This window comes from Sciurus vulgaris (assembly GCF_902686455.1).
Source record: "Sciurus vulgaris genome assembly, chromosome: 4".
In the NCBI taxonomy this organism is placed as follows: Eukaryota; Metazoa; Chordata; class Mammalia; order Rodentia; family Sciuridae; genus Sciurus; species Sciurus vulgaris.
Window position 1 is genome coordinate 120,952,685 of NC_136464.1, and position 21,941 is coordinate 120,974,625.

Consider the following 21,941-nt stretch of genomic DNA (forward strand, 5'->3'; position numbering starts at 1 on the left):
TCTGTTATTTCTTTGAAGCACCTATGCTGACTTCATATCTTGGTTTTTATGAATAGTGCTGCCATGAACATGGCTATGTAGTTATCTCTTATGTACACTGACCTCATTTCCTTTGGGAAGCTATTGCTAGATCCTATCATAGTTAATTTTTGTTTTTGGAGGAAGTTCAGTACTGCTTTCCATAATGGTTTTACTTACCTACATTCCCACCAACAGTGTATAAGGGTTCCTTATCTCCTCATCTTCATCAGCATTTTTTTTTTAAAATAATAGCCATTCTACTTAGGGTGTAGTCAAATGCAACTTTGATTTGCATTTTCCTGATGGCTAAATACATTAAACATTTCTTCATATGTTTCTCATACATTTGTCTTTCTTTTGAGTCGTGTCTGTTCAGATTATTTGCCTATTTATTGACTGGGTTACTTATTATTTATTGTTAACTATTTTGAGTTCTTTATAGGTACTAATTCTCTGTCAGATCAATAGCTGGTAAAACATTTCCCCATTCTGTATTTTGCCTGTCTCTTCACTCTGTTGATTATTCCTTGTGGCATGGATTTTTTTTTTAAATTTGAAGTAGTTCTATTTTTCAATTCTTGCTTTTGTTTCCTGAGCTACTGAAGTCCTATCCAGAAAATGGTTGCCTCTGCCAATATCTTGAAGTGTTTCCCCTGTGTTATCCTCTAGTAATTTCAATGTTTCAAATACTTATATTAAAGTGTTTGATCAATTATGCATTGAATTTTGTATAGGGTAAATAAACTCTAAATATAGAGTTCTTGTTTCACTGGATATGTGGCTATCCAGTTTTCTAAGCACCATTTGTTGGAGGGTATTATTTTTGGTAATATATATTTTTGGCACCTTGGCAAAAATCAGATGACAGTAGCTGTATGGGTTTAATTCTGAACCTGCTATTTTACTACATTGGTCTGTTTCTGTTTTTATAAAAATACCATGCTGATTTTGTTACTGTGGCTCCGTAGTGCATTTTAAATCAGATATTGTGATTCATCTATCCTTGTTCCTTTTGCTCAGAATTGCTTTGGCTATCCAGGGTCTTTGTGCTTCCATATAAATTTCAGGATGTTTCATTGTTGTTTTTGTTCTGTAACAGGATGACATTGATTTTTGAAGGGGATTGCATTGAATCTGCATATTCCTTTTGATAGTACTGTCATTTAACAATATTAATTTCCTCAATCAATGAACATACAAGGTCTTTCCATCTTCTAGTGTCTTTTTCAATTTCTTTGTTGAGTGTTTTATAATTTTCACTATAGAGGTCTTTCATCTCCTCAGTAGGCTTATTTCATTGTTATCTGCCACTGGCCTTTCAAGACACAACATAAATTCACACCTCCAAAATTTAGGATTGTTTTTGTAGAAATATCTATTTAAACTACTAACTTTTCTATTTGTCAAAATAAGGCAATTATCCTTACAAAGAATAAAATAACTATCCTTACAAAGAATAGTTACAACATAGATAATAACTGAAATATAAGGTAGTTTATTTCTTACATATCTAATAGTTGTGAGTGAGCAAAAAAGTTATGAGGATAGGAAAATTCTCCTTCATGTTGTCAGTCAGGAAGGCAAATGCCATCTTCAACATTTGGTTTTCATTTTAACCTTGCTCTTCTCCACTACTCAGCTGGCAGGAGATAATACATAGAAAAGTCACTGGTGAGGAGGCCTGGAATTTGCATATCTCACTTCTCACATTTCAAGGAGCAGATCTTAGTCACATGGTTGTACTTAACTGCCAATGAGTCTGGAAAATGTTATCTAGTTGTGTGCCATGGTAGAATTTGAGACATGTCTCAGAGATAGCCACACATCTGCTTAATTGAGTAAAATTGGAATTCTAGCCTGTTTACCAAAAACTTACTTCATAAAGATTCTTGGAATTACCATGAAAATAAATCAAATAAAAATTATTTATCTTCTAGTGTACCAGGTGGAACACTTCTATATTTGTTATGGTTCAGATAAAAGATATCCCCCAGAGTTGGTGTTAGATCATGCAAGAATGTTCAGAGGTAAAATTATTACACTAGGAAATCTTTAACCTAATCAGAGTGTTAATCTACTGCATATGGATTTACTGGGCATTAGGCTGGTAGGGTGTGGATGGAAGAAGTAGATCACTGGGGATGTGCCTTTGTAGTTTATATTTTGTCCCTGGTGAGAGGAAGTCTCCCTCTGCTTCCTGGTTGCTTTCCTCCACTGTGACTTTCAGCCATAATGTTCAGTCTCACTTTGGGAAAAGAGTTATGGAGGTGGCTGACTGTGGCCTCCACCTCTGAAACCATTCCCTCCAAAATTGTTCTTGTCAGGTCTTCTTGTCACAGCAATGCAAAGCTAACAAGACAACATTTAATAGTTTGTAAAAATGCACAAAAAATATTCATGATTGTTGTATGAAAGTGGTAACAAATTCCCTCACTTCCATCAGCATACCATAAATCATCAGTAAACTGTAATTCGGTGGTAGATTGCTATAGCTTCTTCAAAACACAGCACTTCGGGCTTGTTACCTGTTGAAACAATTAGAACTTATTAAAATAATGTTTAGTGGCTTTATGTTCAGGGGTCACCATGAACTTTTAAGCAAAGTGATATTTCTTTAAAAAGAAATATTTTCTAAACTCGGACTCTTTAGGAGTAAGCTGAAAAAATTATTCTTTAGCCTGAAGTCCTTTTATGGGAAGAATAACTTGGCCTATAATTTACCTTAATAGAATAGATTGTAATTTCAATTTAGATATTAGAGGAAAACCTTCATTAGAGCAATGAACTCTCATTCTGTTTGTATAAAGGATATCCCTGACAAATTATACATTTTCCTCCATTAAAAATGATTTTGAAAACTTCTAGACTGGAAGAAAGTACCATTCAGTAGCAGTTGATGTGAAATGGGCTTTTAAAAGTGCCATTTTTCTGCTTAACAAAATCAATAGTCTTTATTATATACAATAAGCATAACCTGCTGCCATTTCCCAGATCAATAAAATGTCCTTTTCCTTCATGATATTCAAGTGCTGTGGAGACAATGTAGCCATTTGAATATTAATTACATGACTGAATCCTACCTCTTAAGTCAATGACATGTTTTAATTTTACAGAATTCTACTTTCCATAGAACTCTTTAGGGAAAAAAAAAAAGATTATGTTATAGAAATTAAGTATTTACTTGGTTTACTCTATTTAAGTAGAGAAGAAAATTTTAGATTGGTATAGAGAATCCACTTGGTAATTGCAGTTATTTTACCAACTTGCCTTGCTTGACACAATAATCAACTGCCCCTTCATTTGGATTGATCAAACAATGCATCTGCATCCATTGCATTTTCCTCTTAAAGATTATTTATTAATTACAACTTATATTTCACTGTCACAGAGTAAGAGAATTCAAGACATCTATCTGCTAGAGTCCTTGAGGTTGGAGAGAAATTTTATCTGTTTTTCTCTTCTTTGGAGAGTTTGCTAGCCACTTAGATTATGTGAATTTTGAAAAATTAGTATGCTAAAGGAACTATTAAAATACTGTATAGGACTTATACATGTTGTCTCAACCATATAAAATATTTGGTCATTGTGGCATTTATATATTCTTGCATTCTTGTAACATGAAATACTTCCTTAGTATTTGCAAATTAGAATTCTATATTATTTACTTACCTATTTGGAAAAGAATGAAGTGCATAGGTCTATAACATTTCAAATTAAATGTTCTGTTTTCTAGGTCTGTTAAACTACATAAAACTCAGTCTGCAAACTCAACGTACAGATACATAAAGTGAGGTCTAAGAAAGCTGAGTGACTTATTAAAGATCAAACAGTAACTATAAAAGAAGGGACTATAAAACAGTCCTGCATCTTAAGCTGATACCAACATGTATATATATTATGTCATCATGTATGCATATTTTTGAATTATAATAAGACAAATTTTATTCAAAACATTTTTATAAAATGTTTATTATGTATGCTATTGGAAATATGTTAATCCTGAGAAATATACTCCTGCTCTAGAAATGCATTCTTAAACTTTCTTGTCAAGTAGTTGACAAAGAGACTAAAAAAAAAGGCCAATGGATATAGAATTATTAGATTATCATTAATAAATCTTAATTTACATGGTTTACACATGGATTAAAAAAATCTGCTACTATTGCCACTAAACATTTAATTGAGCAAAAAACAGCACTACTGTGTGTATTGTATTATCATAATTTTCATTTTATATGTACTAAAACAACCTGAGTATAAAATTATAAATTTTAATAAGGGAAACTTTGGAAATGTGGGGAGGGGACATTTGGTGATGTCACAATTACTCAGGGATGCTGTTGAGCAGTGATAATTATTTCCCAATGTATGGATCAACCCTGGATATTAACAAAGCACCAGCTGAGGAATGGCCTATATTGGGCAGCAATGTTATTTTCTAAAGTAAAATTACTGCTACTCATAGAGAGATAGTCCAGCCTCCAGGCCTCTACACTCAGAGCTCAACACAAAGAAGCATGTTGCCTGTTTTCTGATAAGTAGACTGGAAAGAAGGGAAAGGAAAGAATTCCACTGAATGTAGCTGTCTTTGCTCCAAATTCCCAGTTAGGTAACTTCTGGATGGATGCCTGGGACCTGTCTCTTTTCTCCTTCCAGAACAGGGAGTTAATGTACATATCCATTTTCCCTCTTTTAATTTTTTATTTATTTTGTTTTTATTTTACTCCCTCTCTCCTGCCTTTCTTTACTCTTCCATTTCAGTGATACCAAGACTCATAAAATGAACAAACAATTGTAGATTAATTTATGTCTATAAATTACAATTATCATTTACTAGGGCCTGTATCTAGCTCACCAGTGTTTTAAATGCCATGACTTTAGAGAATTAATACTTAAACTTTATCATAGAAGAAGCTTGGCAATACCAAAGGATAAGAGAAAACTTCTTGAATTTCCATAAGTGCCTTTATGTTAGTTTTTGTCATGCGAAAAATATAAATATTTTGAAAGTTCATATTGCATGTAAGTGCAATACAAACAAAACAATTCTACCAGCAAATGTGAATATCAAATGAATGTTAATTGAATGTAGGGTATTATTGCCAGTCAATAAGCATGTGGGAACAAGTGAATTTACAAAGTAAAGTACATACTTAGCAATATGATTGGGAAAATCCAAATTGTATTATATTTTTGTATTATTGTTGGTTAGATTGGGTATCATAATTCTTTTTATTTACTATTTTAAAAACTTACCAGACTAAAGTTTCAAAGCACATCATCAGAGGAAATTACATTTGATTGCACTCTCTGGGTTGAAGTCATCATGATTTCAGTCAAGCAAATCTTCAATAACTTCCTCATGACTACTATTGTCCTCCAAGCAAGCCATCCAAAACCGAAAAGCAACTCGTTCTTTATAAACTGTAGTGAATCCTGATCCAGAGAAGAAGTAGAAGAGAAATAGAAAAAGAAAACATTTTAATCTGCTTACTATTTTTAATCACTAAAATTATATTAGATAATTATAAGTGATGCTTATAGATTTATTTATTTAATCAATGTGGCATAGTTGAAAGTAGTTATTATCCTCATATGCAGAGAAGAATCCGAGAATCATAGTTTATCTACTTAGTGCTACAACCTGGAATAAAATCCAAGTTTCTCTGATCCAAAGCTAGAATTCTTAGACATTGTCCACTGAAGAATATTCGATAACCCAGAATTAAAATGTCTTTGGATAAAGTTTATTAAGGAAGTCTAAGTACAGAAAGATAAAACCAATTTCAGTACCATATTTGTGTTCTGGTGGTAAATGAGAAAGAAAACCCAGAGTTTATAGCTCCTATGGATCTGACATGCAAGTTCCCTTCCTACCTTCCTCCCAGTCTCTCATAGGTAATTTTTTTTTTTTTTTTTGGAGGGGGTGATTACAGTCTAAATATTTCCTTTTGAAAGTGATGAAAATATAAGTGTTTTTCACTTTATTAATTTCAGCATGTATGGTCATTCATTGTTAAAGCTTAAAAAAAAGATACTCATTTATAACATATCTAATGCTATGAATTGGTCATATTAATTCATCCACAATAAAATTAATACAATTGGTCTCTTGTTCTTTTTTTTTTAAATTAACTTGTTAACTACTTTTGGTTTGATGAATTAAAAATGGCTTTAATTGTAGTTCCTTGACCAATATTCCTTATTTGGCAATAAACACATCCTGTAATCATGTGACATTGAAATTTGAGATATTACTCTGTTAAGCTAAAAAAGTATTGAAGTGTATCTTCATTGGGGTTGCCATGGCAAACTACCATAGACTGGGTAAGCCACAGAAGTTCCTCATAGTTATGGATACTGGAAAAGTCCAAGATCAAGGAAAAAACAGTTTCAGTGTTTAGTGAGGCCCCGTTTCCTTGTTCGTAGATAGCTATCTGGTGATTGTGTGCGCACATGCTTAAAGAGGCAAGTGATGTTTTGGATCTTTTTCATAAGCACACTAATTCCATTCATGAGAGTTTTCCCCTCATGATTTAACTACCTCCCAATGTCCTTACCTTCTACTATTACCACCTTGAGGGTTAAGACTTCAACATATCTCTTTGGGGAGAACATAAATGTTCAGTCATTTGTAGAGTGATTATGAGAAGAAAATAAGAAACATGACAAATGTAAGTTTAATAAAGAAGTAAGTTTTAACTGTGTTTACATTGATTTGCCATCAATACATATGTAGTATGTTATTAAAAAATATGTAGATGCTTGGTAATGCATAATCTTCAGTGTTAGGGAAAGAGAGAAGAATCAACATGTACGAGTATGGCTCAGTGGTAAAGCACCCCTGGCTTCCATCCCCAGTGCGGAAAGAGAGAGAGAGAGAGAGAGAGAGAGAGAGAGAGAGAGAGAGAGAGAGAATTTAGCAGCATTTACATGATTTGTATTTATCAAGTTATGTTGAATACAGACTAATTTTTATTAATGAATTTTTGAAATTCATTTAATTCATCAGGGTCCTATATTTTAGAGTAAAACAAGATAATTAATTAAAAAGCATACCAAAAAATGAAAAAAATAATATCTATCACAGCTCATTGCAGAACACTGAAAGAACTCTATATATTTGGGATAGAAAATAATTTAACACAGAGTATTTTGATACTTAAAAATTTGGGGAGAGGGCTGGAAAAGTAAAGTGTTCTGTTCACATTGCTAACATGGTAATCAGGGTCCAGGAAGCTTCTTCAGGTCCCAGACACACTGATTTCATAATGTCTACTAATCTGGTTGCCAAAACTGCTTCTTGATGCCTAAAGTCTTTTACTTGTTATTGGAACACAGAATCTGACTCTCCTCTCATCCCTGGGCCATCTCACTTTCTAGATGAAACACCAGCAGGAAGACTGCCTCACCTTTACTGCTGTCTTCAAATCTGGTACCATCACTTTTGGTTGAAGAACCTAAGCACAGAAGAGATGAAAAGGACACTCATGGAGTAGTAATGACCAAGAATATAGCTGGTAAACAGGTAGAAAATTATACATTTATATATAATATACATAGTTTCTTAATAAGCCTATTTGTAATAGTTTCTCACTTCTTACTTCTATGGTCAATTCTGCAAAATCCTAGTATGTGATTGTGCATTGATCACAGTAGAAATCTTTAATAAGTCATTTGAAATGTGTTATGTACAGATTCAAAAATTGTCATTGAAAGAAAAATTTTCAGTGGTTCGTACCCCTGTATATTATTTACACTACCTATATCTATATCTATGTATGTGTGTATGTGTGTATATATGCACATATTGCTAAACCAAAAATCAGATTTAAGTATGATAATAGAAAAAGTGATATTTTTACATTAATATGATTCTCTTTTCCTACATCAGAATTTCTTATCATATGTGATTTTTTTAAGACAGAAGCTCTACGAGTGACAAGTTTTTCATTTTATTACATCATATAGTTTAAGTCTTAGTTCTTCCTTTGTTTGAACCTCTGGTGATACTGATTTCACTTTATATGATTATATTTTTGAGTCAGACTCCTTAGAAATTAATAGCAACACCAGACTTTTTATATTCACTGCTTTTTATGGATTTGATACTATCATGTGTTAATGCTTGATTTTTCTATTTTTTCTGTTATATTTGTGATATTAATATAGTTTAGGTTTGAATATCTGAGACCCAGGAGACATACATCATTGGATATTATCTTGTTCTATATAACAAAATTCACTTTATGAATTTTTTATGAAAATATTTATTATGCTTTGATGCTATAGATATTTTCAAAAGGTGAAATGTCAACAGTAAGCCAATATGTAGAAAAAAAATAAAAATTTTACGATTACTTGACTTAGATAATTTTCCTCTTGACTCTTTAATTTTGGTCGATGGCCAATGTTTATGCTTTGTGGAACTCTAAAACAGTAGATCCATTTAGACATCTTTGAAGATGTTAAATGTAACTTCAACCAATTACAGTATACTAATATTTATTTATGTTACTTAACAGAGTTATAAATCTTAAAGATCTTGCTAATATTGTCAAAGCTGCCAGACAATCTTGTCTTACTGGTTTAGTACACCCACTTTCTTGTATTTTAACTTTGCTAGTTCAACATTCTCCTTTCTAACACCAAAGTCCTCACTTCCTTCGTCAAAGGGGAATTTATGTCTAAAAATTGCATTTATATCAAAAAAGAGCAAGTACGAATTCAATGCTCCATTGTCAAATTTACAGATAAGTGTTAATTTCACCCATATCTTCTTTCTCTTATGCTTAGACTAAAAATGTTTGCTGACAAGTCATGCTCTCACTTTATCCAAGAATTTGTGATGGCAATTTTCTTTCTTTCTTTTCCTTTTTTTTTTTTTGTTACCAAGGTTTGAACTCAGGGTGACTTAACCACTAAGCCATATTCCAGTACTTTCTATTTATTTCCTATTTTGAAACAAGCTCTTGCTAAGTGGCTTAGGGCCTTGCTAAGTTGCAGAGGCTGGCTTTGAACTCTCAATCCTCTTGCCAGCCTCCCAAGTTGCTGGGATTACATGAGTATGCCAATGTGCTGGCAATTTCTGCCTTTTCCACCTCTAATATTCCTCCTCCTCTTTCTTTGATGGCCAACATTACCATCACTGTCATCATTTAGTAGCTACTATTAGTTACTGTAAAACACACACACACTTCATTCAACTCTCACAAATTGGGATTTTATTTTTCCCAATCCAGTAGCAAAATAGTCACAACTTTCCTTCAATAAACATTTTCCCCATCTTTATGCAATCTCAGCTAAAAATAAGTCATTTTTCAAAATAAGAAAAACAATGTTTTTGAACCATGTATCTCATTTTCTCAATTTTACAGTAAATTTATCTCCTAAGAGATGATTTTAAAGGTTCTTGCCCTCTTCCCATTTTTTTAACACTAAGACCCAAAGAGACTTCAATCCTTCTCAAAATTGCCTCTTATGAATATATGAAAGATTATCTTTAATTTTGTCTAGTCAAAATGATCAATTTACTGTCTTCAGTTTGTTACAAGAATATTTCATATATTCATAAGAGGAAATTTTGAGAAATTTGCTTATCCATACTTTCATATCACCCTATTTCACTTGTTGTATTTCAGTGTCTCTTAGGATTTCTCAGATGCCCTTGCTGTTTCTCAATGCCACTTTCCATCAAGGCTCTGTCATGTATTGACTTCTCTATTTTCACTTTCTTTTTAAATAGTTTGAACTGGTTTAATGATACTAAGTTATATGGATACCTGAATTTCTCAAAACCTTTTATTCTAATCTATGCTTCTCTCATTAGTTCAAGCATTATAAGACAATCGTATACATATATCTGGATATTTAATGGTATTTACATGTCCAAAGAAGACTCTATTTATTTTTCACCCTTTAGTTATTCTCCACAGTTTGTCTTCTCCAAATCAGTAAAATAATTCACAGAATTACCGTTTAGAACTCCTAAGAATCATCTCTGATATCCATTTTTCCTGTGAAGGATATATCCAATCTGCGGACAAGCAGCGAATACATCAAAATGTGAGTTAGAATGTCACACACAACCCTATCTTTGCTGCAGTCTTGGGATAAGACACTTTCCTGGTTCTTTTGGTTTCTCTTTTTACATCCTCTCTTCTCCTCTATTTTACTACATACAAAAACTGAAATATTCTTTAAAGTGCCACATCTAACTAAAATTTTCCCCCATTTGAAACACATCAATAGCTTTCCATTATTACTTGAATAATAACTAAATGTCTAACCTTAGAAGTAAGACCCAACAGAATCTGCATGTTAAACACTAAAACTATGGCTAGCACATATTATAATTTCACCAAAGGTTTAGATAATGCCATTATTATAATCACCATTTCTATGTGATCGATGCATATCTATTACTACATCCTCCACATCCTCTTTCTTTAGATTTCTTCTGACCATACCAACCTTCTCCTTCTCTCTATCCTAGTCCATGTTTCTTGCTCTCAGATCCTTTGCACCTCAGCTCCCTCTTCCTAGAATTGCCCCTCAGTGATATTAGCATGACTTCCTGCTTGAGTGCACTGAGGTTATCAGCATATGGCCACTTGTACATACAGGGATCTCTGTCTACCTCTGCCATTCATCTTCTACCTTGTTATTCTGTTTTACTTTCACACTAGCATTCCTACATCTCAAGTTACCTTATTGATTACTTTCTGTGCAGTTATCTCTCTCCCTTGATTAGTAAGTAAGTACAGTGAGAAGACTTTACAGAATGGGTGCAGTCTTGGACAAGAATGTATAGTCTCTGATTTCACAATAACCATAGTGAATAAAAACGTTGCCAATCAAAAATTTGGCTTGTTATTTTGGCTCTCTGCCTCCTTCACAAATTTGACTCTGTCAAGTATTTTCATGGAATCTCTGAATTCTTCTAAGAACTATTCCCCATATCCAGAGGCAATATTAATTTCTCTTGATGGAGATATTATGGGATATTAGACATGTGATGGAATAATCTAATGTTTACATCAAAGAGGAAGCATATGAATTTATTTCAAAATTGAAAACTCAGAATATTATGGTTAAAATGCTAGTGGCATACTTTATGTTTGTATAGTTCTCTGTTACATCACTAGGAAATTCTTTTTATCTTCTATTATATAATTCAGAAGAAATTATTCCATTGAAATTAATGTCCTATTAACAAAATATTGTTTTCATATTTGTTTATTGCAATGCTGGGGATCAAATGCAGGCCTTTACTCATTATAGTCAACCTCTCAACCTCTGAGCTACGTCCCCAATCCTGTTTTTTAAATTTAACTTATACACAAGCATTTTTTTCAAATACAAGAAAAAGTGAATACTATTAACCTTTATGTTCATACTTCATCCTTTTAGTCATTTATTGCAAAGGTAACTGTAAGGCATTATATCCTCAGTTTGCCAAAATGTGATATGAATATACTGTCAAATATTTTGCCTAAACACACATTTATTTCTATGAACTTAATACATACAGCTCAATGATTACATTCAAATAAGTAAATTATAAACTTGAAGAGCTTTAAACTAGTTTACTATTTAAATACAATTACAAGAATTCTACTGTTTGAAATCATATCATAGTTTCAATATTATGACTTGAAATAAGTAGCACAATGTTTATATTTTCATTAACTTTAAGTAGAAGTATGAAATGCAGTGGAATTTTGTAATTATTTTAATGGCTTATTTACTTGTTAAAGCAGAGACTTTAGAGTTCTTTTCTTGATATTTCATCTGAAATTTGAAAAAGCAAATACCATTAATATTGTAATTCTGATCCATACCAAAAGCCTATTGACTAAAAATTGTCTGGACCATTATATTTGTAAAATATCTTTCTTAAAAGAATCAGTACAAATAAACACTCTTCCATTTGTCCCTTTGTCTCTATAGAGAAATCAGTTCATTTTTTTGTCATTTGTTAACAGTTTCAATTTCCTTTGAATGCTCCAAAGATTCTTTGGAACTATTGTGTGGTAACATGCTAAAATTTGTTGTAAATTTTTATTGGCATTGTAGAACTGAATGTTTCATGGACCAACAGTTCATAGCATTGTTTTCTAACCACTTGTATGGATGGTGAATAACAGCTGTTAGATAAAACAAATTTCGAAGCCATCATTTTTATTGCCAAAATTGCAAAGAAGATTTTCCTATTACCTGTTTTATTTTCTCCCTTTGAAAATACTATTTTGCTGAATACTTAAATACTATGACAAAGTCTTTCAAAAGGATGCACTTCTTTTTAATTTTTAAATATTTGCCAAGGCATAAATAAAACACAGGAAAAAGTCAGGTTCTTAGTCATAATTATAAGAACTCAGATATTATAACTAGCCAGACTCGTCCAGGACTGAACTTGTGAACACTAAGCTTTACAAATAACCACGTTATAAAGGAATATAAGACTTTCTTTAGAAAAACCTGTCTATACATGAATGTTTTATCATCAGATTTCAATTTTAATGGATTCCATAGTCTCTCAATAGTTAAACTATACAATAGGGACACCGGAATTGTCCAACAGTTGTAGGTTAATTTGTAAATTTCTTAGGACAATTGCATTTAAACAACCATAAAATTAGTGATTACATTTACATGATATCATATCTTCTATTAACTCAAGTCTGAATCATAAAATTACCTGAATGATTCAAGAAAATTCATATTTGCCTACATAATGTTTCTCAATCTGAATTACCTGGGTATTTGTTAGTAATAAATTTTTACTTAAAGGAGGAGAGAAAAAAGTTGAATTATATTTTCCATTTGAATTTACACTCAATTCAATGTTATTTCAATGCGTATTACTCTAATTTTTTAGCTTCAATATGAATGGTTTTGGTATTATATTAAAATTAAATTTAAGTTTTAAGCTAAAAAGTTTTTCTGGAAGTCTATGGTCATCCATCTTGAACTCCAGGCATGTAGGAAGACGTAGGTAGAAGTATATTAAATCTGACAAATGACCTCCCATGTGCAAAGGAGGAAATAAAGATTCATTCTCTGTGTTTGTGAGATCATTTTGATGAAGGAAAGGCTAATTGAGGATGACATACATTCTAAATCTAATTCAAATCAGCATTTTTACATGAAGACTCATCACATTTCCAATGGTACATGCTACCATAAAACAGCTTAGTAAAGACATTTAGAATTTGATTCTTGGATTTTTTTTAATGCTTCATCAGAACTGACATTTTTAGTGGTAATGAGTTTCCAGTCTCAGTATTAGTTCAAACTGGATATCTGTGGTATTTTACACCTTTTATTAAAAAAAGAAGCCTTTTTCTTTAGCATAATTAAGTCTTATGTTGCAGAGAAAATTGCAACTAATACGTAATTATGCTTAGGAAACATGCGGGGAAAGTGCCAACACAGGGTTTCTCACAGTAAAAGCAAATCACCTTGAAATGATTAAAATGTTAAATTATGAAGGACTCATCTTGTGGCATTCAAAAAATAATCATATTCCAAGACCAAGTAGCACTACTGTTGTTTTTAAAATGAAAAGGTGATTGTTAATGCTTTCCTCTTGAAATGCTCCAAAATCAGCGTTAATATTATCTTATTAACACACATTTAACAGCTCAACTCTGTTAAAAGATCACCTCATCTTTTATCTAATAGGTAGTTTTGTCAATCCTGCAAATTTCATCATATGGATATCATTTGTTAAAAGTCAGGGTCATTTATATTTTATACTTAGATAAAACTGTATTTTGACTATTTTGTACTACGACAACTCCAAACCTGGAGGGCAGGCACTTACTAAGAGGTCAGAAGGAAATAATATTCCAGAGTTGCTACATTTAAGACCCCACACTACATAAGAATCATTGTAATTAATTTGGAAACAAACATTTTTATGCAATTCAATGGTTGTAAACATGTCATGTATAAAGATCATCAGTTTGGCCTGTTTATGATACTTTATTCCATTCATATCATGGCCATTGACTTTCTTCCAAGGATAAAAAATATATATAATGTTTAATTATCTAATTTTGGATTCAAGAAATTACATTTTTTCCAAAGAGAATTTATTTGTGAAAAATTGTGTCAGCTACATTTTCAACATGTAGGTTTTGAAAGTTTTAATTTAATCTAAAGATTGAACCATATGTGTGTGTGTTTTAAGTGTTTCAATATCCAAATATTGTGAATATTTAAGCACCCTTGGCTTTCTTAATTTTTAATGTTCTTCAAATCCAGTGAGTTCATAACTCTTTCACTTACATCCAAAAGGATTTCCTGAGCAACAAATCATTTATTTCTAGGTATAAATAGGGAGGACATTTTCACCACCTATGATCAGACTGATGGACTGATTAAATCATTTGCCTACTTATAGGTTCAAAAATTTAAGAACTGTTAATTACCAGCTCCAGTTACTTTTCTGAGTCCCTTGCACATCACTATAGGTCATACTGTTCTTCCCCATAAAAGTACTAAAATATTCTGGAATATATTTTAATTATATTTACTTGAAATATATATTGATCAAGTTATTTTTCTGACATTTTGTTATTGAGGAAATTGGAAGATGTGATGAAGATACTAGTTAATTTTTTTAAGAAATTTGGTTGTAGATGGACACAAAATCTTTATTTATTTATTTTTATGTGTTGCTCAGGAACAAACCCAGTGCCTCATATATGCTAGGCAAGTGTTCTACCATGGAGCTACAACCTCAGCCCCATAATGATTCAATTTTAGGAGAGAAAAATTAAATTGAAATTGGTAGCACTTGACCCTGTATTTTCAAATATAATTTATTATAAGATTCTGAATGATACCACTCAAATAGAGACACTTGCTCTAGATAAATGTATCAGCACTATTTTGTGGATAATAGTTTATTAAATAACTAGATATATTTCTTTTGCATTTGGGTGAAAGGTGACTCTTAGGAAAAACACCACTATTAGTATCTCTTTATCAGTAACAGTATTGAAAATAGTACTAATAACAATAACAATAAATATTGAATATTTATTATTCTAGGTCTCATTTCAAACATTTACAAAAATATACAACACACCTCTGAGATTATCACTCATATCATACAGATAAAGGAGACCAAAGCACAGAGATCCTGTATAACTTGGTGAGAGTTCACACATCTATTCAATGGTAGAGTTGGGTGCTGGGAGTGTTTCTAGTTATTCTACTTCAAATCCAACACTACTAATAAGTGAAGATAAAGTAATGAAAGGGTGAAACACTCTGACATCATGAAAACATAAAATTGTAAGAGGTTGCTACAGGTTTTTATAAAAACAAAACTGTGTTTGTGTTTCTAATTCATAGAAATATGGTTTTTATATTGAAACATGTTCCTTGAACATAAAAGTAACTCGAGAACAAAGCATTAAGGGAAACATAAGCAAGGGGAAATCTGTAAGCAAATATTGTTAGTGCAAAATAATGTGATTTTTTTTAGGAAACACCATGGGTTGGACCTTAGTCATGATGAGGATGGATCAGGAACAGTGACATTTAAACTGCTCATAAATGGGTTAGAAGAAAACGAGAGTAAGGGATGAATATACTGGGTAGAAAAACAAAACAAAACAAAACAAACAAAAATGAAAAAACAAACCTATAGAGGCTTAAACATCTATGCTGTGATTTGGAAGCTCCCTATATTTCATCATGGATAGAGATAATATTCACAGGGGTAAAGGTATTAAATTAGTCAAGAACAAGCATTTCAAAACACTTGGTGTAGAATAATAAGGACCACCAATTCTCTATAAGGTGGTGGAGATAAGATTTAATTTTATAGGAATGTAATCCTGGCAGTGTCAATTTAGTCAGATGATAGGAGAATTCTTTGAGTTAGCAAACCAGCCAAAACTGGTGAGGAATAACCTAACTGATGAAGGTCTTGAGGGTGGAAGCATGTGGGGGTTTACTTGGTAAAACAAGAAGACATTATACTTTGGCATGTATAGGTTCATCAGAGAATTATAAAATATTCTTGGGTTCTTATTTAGGCAATTTGAGGGATTGGAAAATAAAAAGGGTGTATTAGGTGAGAAAGGATTTGGGAGGCAAGTTACTGTGAGGAAAGCTGACCGATTTGTGATTTGTATATCCACCCTGATGATTATGTCAAAGTGGCACTGGATATGCAGATTAATAATCTCTAGAATTTCGTTGAAGAGCTAACATTTGTAATAAGAGGGAATCCTTTATGAGTACCTACTACATTTCATCTTGGGGTTCTAATAAAATCTATGAAAGCATTGTAATTATAATCTATAACAAAATTCAGTAAAATGTATATTTTATTACTGATGAAATTGATGCTAACAGACATTAAAATCTTTTCTGCGTCATCAGGAGTACTAGTGCTTGGATTTCAGCTATGTGATAAAAGGTTCATGTGACTTTCCTCTTAGTACTGGTCCTTATCTACATGTTTCTGTGCTATGTGGACTACAGGTGAGGCTTGGAGAGATTAATGAGATCACCAAAGGGGAGTATGAAGGGAAGAAGAGTCAAAGACAAATCACTACAAGTTTTCAGACTTTTGAAAGAGTTAGTTAGGAGAAGTGGAACATTGAGAAAGAGAAAACAGCATTAAAAAAAATAAAACGAGGTAGAAAGAATTTTTAAAGAAGAATAAAACTTTAAAAAAAAACTTTAAAGCATGCAATATAAAGAAGTTAGAAAAAATATGTCTTTTGCAATCTCGAGAACATGTACTGAGACCTAAGTCTCATATTCCTGCAGATAAAGATTTACACTAATCATTTGCAACTAGTCATTTTTGGAGAGATAAATATAAAACAGTACATGATGCAAAAATTTTCTATTTGAGTGCATTCATCATGCATTGTCTAAAGGTGTGGCACACTGTGAGATAAAGGTCTTCAGCTTGGACTTTTTCACGGGTCTGAGTTTGAAAAGGGCAGTAATGATGAAGCAGACCCCTGACCACTTAAGAAGCAGCTGCTGATTCCTAAGGAAGGAACAGTCTCATCTCCCCAAAATGAATGAGATCTGTTTAGAAGTCCTCAAGAGTCACTCGAAGTTCTTTTCTTTTCCAGTATGGTGGTCTATCAGTCAGCATCCTTCAATTATTGTATATCCTCCAAAGAGTTCATTGTGTATTTTGAGATCAGAAGTCTTCTCTGGGCATCACAGCTGTATCTAACCCACCACTTTCTCAATTCTTTTATATGAGTAACCTCAAATTGGGACTTGTCTTTCATGCTCCAAAGGTCATCATTTCCTTCCACCAAATAGTGGATAATTTCTGTATTCTAAGTTGAATCATTGTACACTGTGTTTACACAAGAAATCCTGGAAACATCTCTGATACTCTTTTCTATTAACCCATCCCATGTCTAATCCTTACCTCCTAAATATATATTTAATATGTTTGCTTTTCTCTATCTGCGCTATATATACTTGTCCAGGCTTCTGTCACAGTGGCTTGAGTTTACTGCAATAACTGTTAGCTGCTTTCTTACACTTTGGCACATCACCCTTTCCCAATTTTTTTCACTGTTAGAATCAGTCAGATCCAACACCCTAATATATTATTTCAGTCTGCATTTAAAATACTGTAAGCTCTTCAATTTTGCCTTTTAAAACAAGATGAGAATATATGTCCAGATAGCTACTAAAACACCATGTTGTGGCCCCAGTTTTACCTGTGAAAGCCTCTTTATTCCAACACCCTACCTGTTTCCCCACTCAGTACCACCAGAACTCTCTCCCCCTTTTTGTTCCATGTTTCCATGATGTTTCTTCTTACTATATGGTCAAGGTATGAATTCTTGCCGCTCTCTAAAATTTTTCCCTATGACTTACACTAGATCAACCTTTAATTCTGCGCCTGTGTATTTGAGCCCATGTAATGTATAAAGAACAAAAATCTTTCTCAGTTCTGTAGTTCTGCCAGACTATGGCAGGTCCAGGGTCTGGTAATGGCCTGGGCTGTTTCTAGGATAGTGCCTTGTGGTTACAACTTCCAGAGTGACGAAGCCTGTCTCTTCACATGGAGGAAAGGACTGAGAACTAGTTGGGAGGAATCCTGTGTGTCACATAGCAGAAGAGAAGAAGAAGAGAATAAACTCTTTCAGAAGCCTCTTTTATTAAGGTCACTAACTCGTCCATGAGAGCAGGCTCATGACTTACTCATGTCCCTAAAAGACACCCCACCCCTTTGTACTGTTGCTTTGAGGATTAAGTTTCAACATGAAATGTGCAGAGGGTACCATTATCCTTCCATCTCATTTTCCAGGCATCTCCCTAGGAAAGTCTTATCAACTCCATCTGCAAAATAGTTCGGGGGTCCTCCACTGTGTATCTTTCAGAGCATCCTGCATTTTCTTATCTGGAATTTTATTAAATTTACACATATATTTTTGCTCATATAAATTTTTCCATACCTACTTTATATAACAAATTGGAAACTTCATGGGATCAAGGTTGCCAGAACTGTTTTGTCGAAAATGTTAATGAATTAATGAAATGAGAGAGATTCTTCCGAAAAAGCATAATTAAGTTATGTAGATTTAACTTACAAGCAGTATAAATACACACACACACACACACACACACACACACACACACAGTTGGCCCTTCACATCCACAGATTCTGCTCTCATGGATTCAATCAACTGCATATGGAAAAATAAAATTGTGTTTGTTCCTAAACATGTTCAAATTTCTTTCCTTGTTTTTATTCCCTTAGACAATATGGTATAACAATAATATTAGCACCTACTTTGTTTTAGGTATTATAAGTAAATGAGAGATTATTTAATATATAGGGAGGATGTGTGTAAGATTATATGCAAATAATCTGTCATTTCATATATAGACTTGAGCATTCACAGAGTTGGTTATTTCTAGGGGTCCTGGCAAATCCCTTAGGAATCTTAAGATATGACATTATATGTATGTTTGTACATACATATAAATGCCTTGCATTGTAGTACTACGTTTCTTCTTTCTTCTCTGTCCTACTTTAGATTACACAAAATTGCAAATGCTACCAAGTACAATGAATTTGATGCTCTCTATTTCATTGTTGCAGGAAAAGTACCATGCAGTGTTAGGTTATGCAGTTATAATTGCCTCAGGTTAATATATCCACGTGAGCTATGTTAGGATTTTTTTCCAACCAGAACACTTAAATCCACGAATATAATTTGTATTTTTTCTTTCTTTGTTTTTGGTACTGGGGACTGAATCCAGGGGTGCTTTACACTGAGCTACATCTCTAGCCCTTTTGAGTTTTTATTCAGAGACAGGGTCTCTAAATTGCTGCGGGTCTCGCTAAATTGCTGAACTTGGTCTTGAATTTACAATCCTCCTGCCTCAGCATCCCACACTTCTGGGATTATGGGTGTGTGCCAAGGCACCTGGCCTTTCTAATTATGTGTTGTAAACCACAAATTCTAAGATAGAGTGTTAAGATAAATTACAATGACTCCAAGGAACTGTTTTTTTAAATTTATTACTCGGTGTTAAAATATAGATGTTGACCACGTTCTATTCAACTGCCGCATCCTCAACATGTTTTCCCTAGGTCTGAACAAATGAACTGCAGACTCATATTGCTTTTACAAGGTTTTCATTGAGCAAGAAGAGTATATTTATAGTTATCTATGAATACCTCCGATGCTCAGATATCTTTTTTGGTGGCTAAGGATGCACAACTTAAGAATCTTTAGTCATTAATATCAACCTAGAAAACACTAGCAATAAAAGACCCAATATAATATATATCTTAAGATGCTCCACTTGTAATGATTGCATTGTTCTTTTAAGGCTTCATTTATTCTTGACAGAAACAATTATGTGAAGTAATTATATCTAAAGTCAGGCAGTGTGCAGTGTTCAATTTGGAAGGTAAAGAGCATTGTCTGACTGTTGTTACCAGGCACATTCCTGATAGAGAACAAATGCTTACATCAATAGGAATCATGCACTCCGTAATTTATTCTTTTATTCACATATGCTGTTATCATAATAAGTGCCAGGTTAACCATCTTAAACACAAGGATGAAATTACTAGAATAACATCAATGGGGGAAAGCAATATAGCAGAAGCTCATCAGTATTTCACTTGCACGACTTGTCATTTTATAGGGCTCTTTTTCCTTGCATGACCAAATGTTGCATAATTGGCTGGACAGAATTCTTCCATCAGATATCCAAACAAGATTGAAAAGCCAAAATAAACTGGTTACATCTTAGAATTCAAAATAGTTAATTTGATTCTTCGAATTAAATGAGGTGCTCTTTAAATATAATGTATGTATTTCCTCAGAAACAAATGAACTCATTGTTAAATATATATGAGAAGACACAAATTGTAATCTACATTAACGCATAGTTCCCTTGTAGTTTGACAGAGTTCACAAATTCTCTAAAGTTGTCTAAATTGTAACCAGCCAAATTGATATATTGGTCCTTTGCTTACATCTAAATAACTCCATGTATGATGCAAATTTATTTAACAATTTATGGTGAGGGAGAAAGTATAAATATTAAACATTCTTACCTGACTCTGTGTCTTATTTCTTTTCCACTGTTTTACTTAATAAAACTTCATATCTCTTAATGAATTAAGTAATGTATCTATATTTCAAGAGGAAAACTTGTTTATCTTTAATAAACTAAAAGAAATGTATATATTTCAAGGTGTCTTGTATTTATTTAAAGCCTTATTTTGTTACAACAAATCAACAATTCTCCATCCTTATCATCTCCTCCTGAGTTGGCATCTCCAACATTGTCTTGGATGTGCCACTTGCCTTCTTAAAAAGGGTAATTGTTTTATTTCACATTTGTTAAAATGACTACATGCAGCATATATTTCATGCTAGAAATGTATCACATCCTGTGTAATTGCATTATTAAATGCCAAAAGCAACTGGCTAAAATAACCAGGTATTGAAATGATTTGTAACGTGAGGGCATATTTCATTTGTACTTCAAGAGAAAGGGAAGAAAATCTAATTTAACCATTGCATGGAACATAAGTGTAGCTGAGACATGTTTCTCCCTATTATGCTGGTAACGTCAAGAGCAAAGGAATGAAACCACATTATATTTTCCAAAGTGAGTTTGAGGATGAATGATTCTATATTCTTTATATGTGTCAAGCATATGTGAGACACATGAATTTGGACTTCATAAATTGCCCAGGATCTGTAAATTACCTTTAGGGATCCATGAACTCTTAAAATGGTTGAAACTTTTGGCTATGAATTTTCTGGGATCAACAAGTTTGGTTGATTCTCAAACAGGTTTAATAATTAAACATTTATAATATTTTATATGTATATCAGTATTATAATTTTTCAAGTTGAGAAAATTTACAAGAAATGATGAATAGAGCTGAATAAAACTTTGAAAATCAAGAAAAATATAGAAAGTAGAGTAAATAGTATTTTAAAGAGAAAAATCAGAATACATGTTAAATACATCTGAAGGCTAATCACTTTAAGGCTAGAATAATACCAAAAAAAGACTGTAAGTATCATGTTTAAATGATTTAAATCCTTTATTTTAAAAATACTATTTAACATGTACTACAGATCTAAGAAACAGTAAAGGCTTCTGAATATCTTTCACAAAGTTATCAAAACACAGGTTTTGTGAATGATTCAACAAAAATATAGAGATCCAGAAAATGAAATGCAAAATTCTTAAGAGAAATAGTAGAAAATTAAATAGTATCATAAAAAAGGCATTATTTTAATGTCATAGAATCCAGACATATATGAATAATTCAAAGTTGCCAAATAAGAGTTCATTGGCAAATTAAAAATAAATTTGGTGAAATTCAAAATGTATGCCTAACTTAAGGGTACTCAGCAAAATAT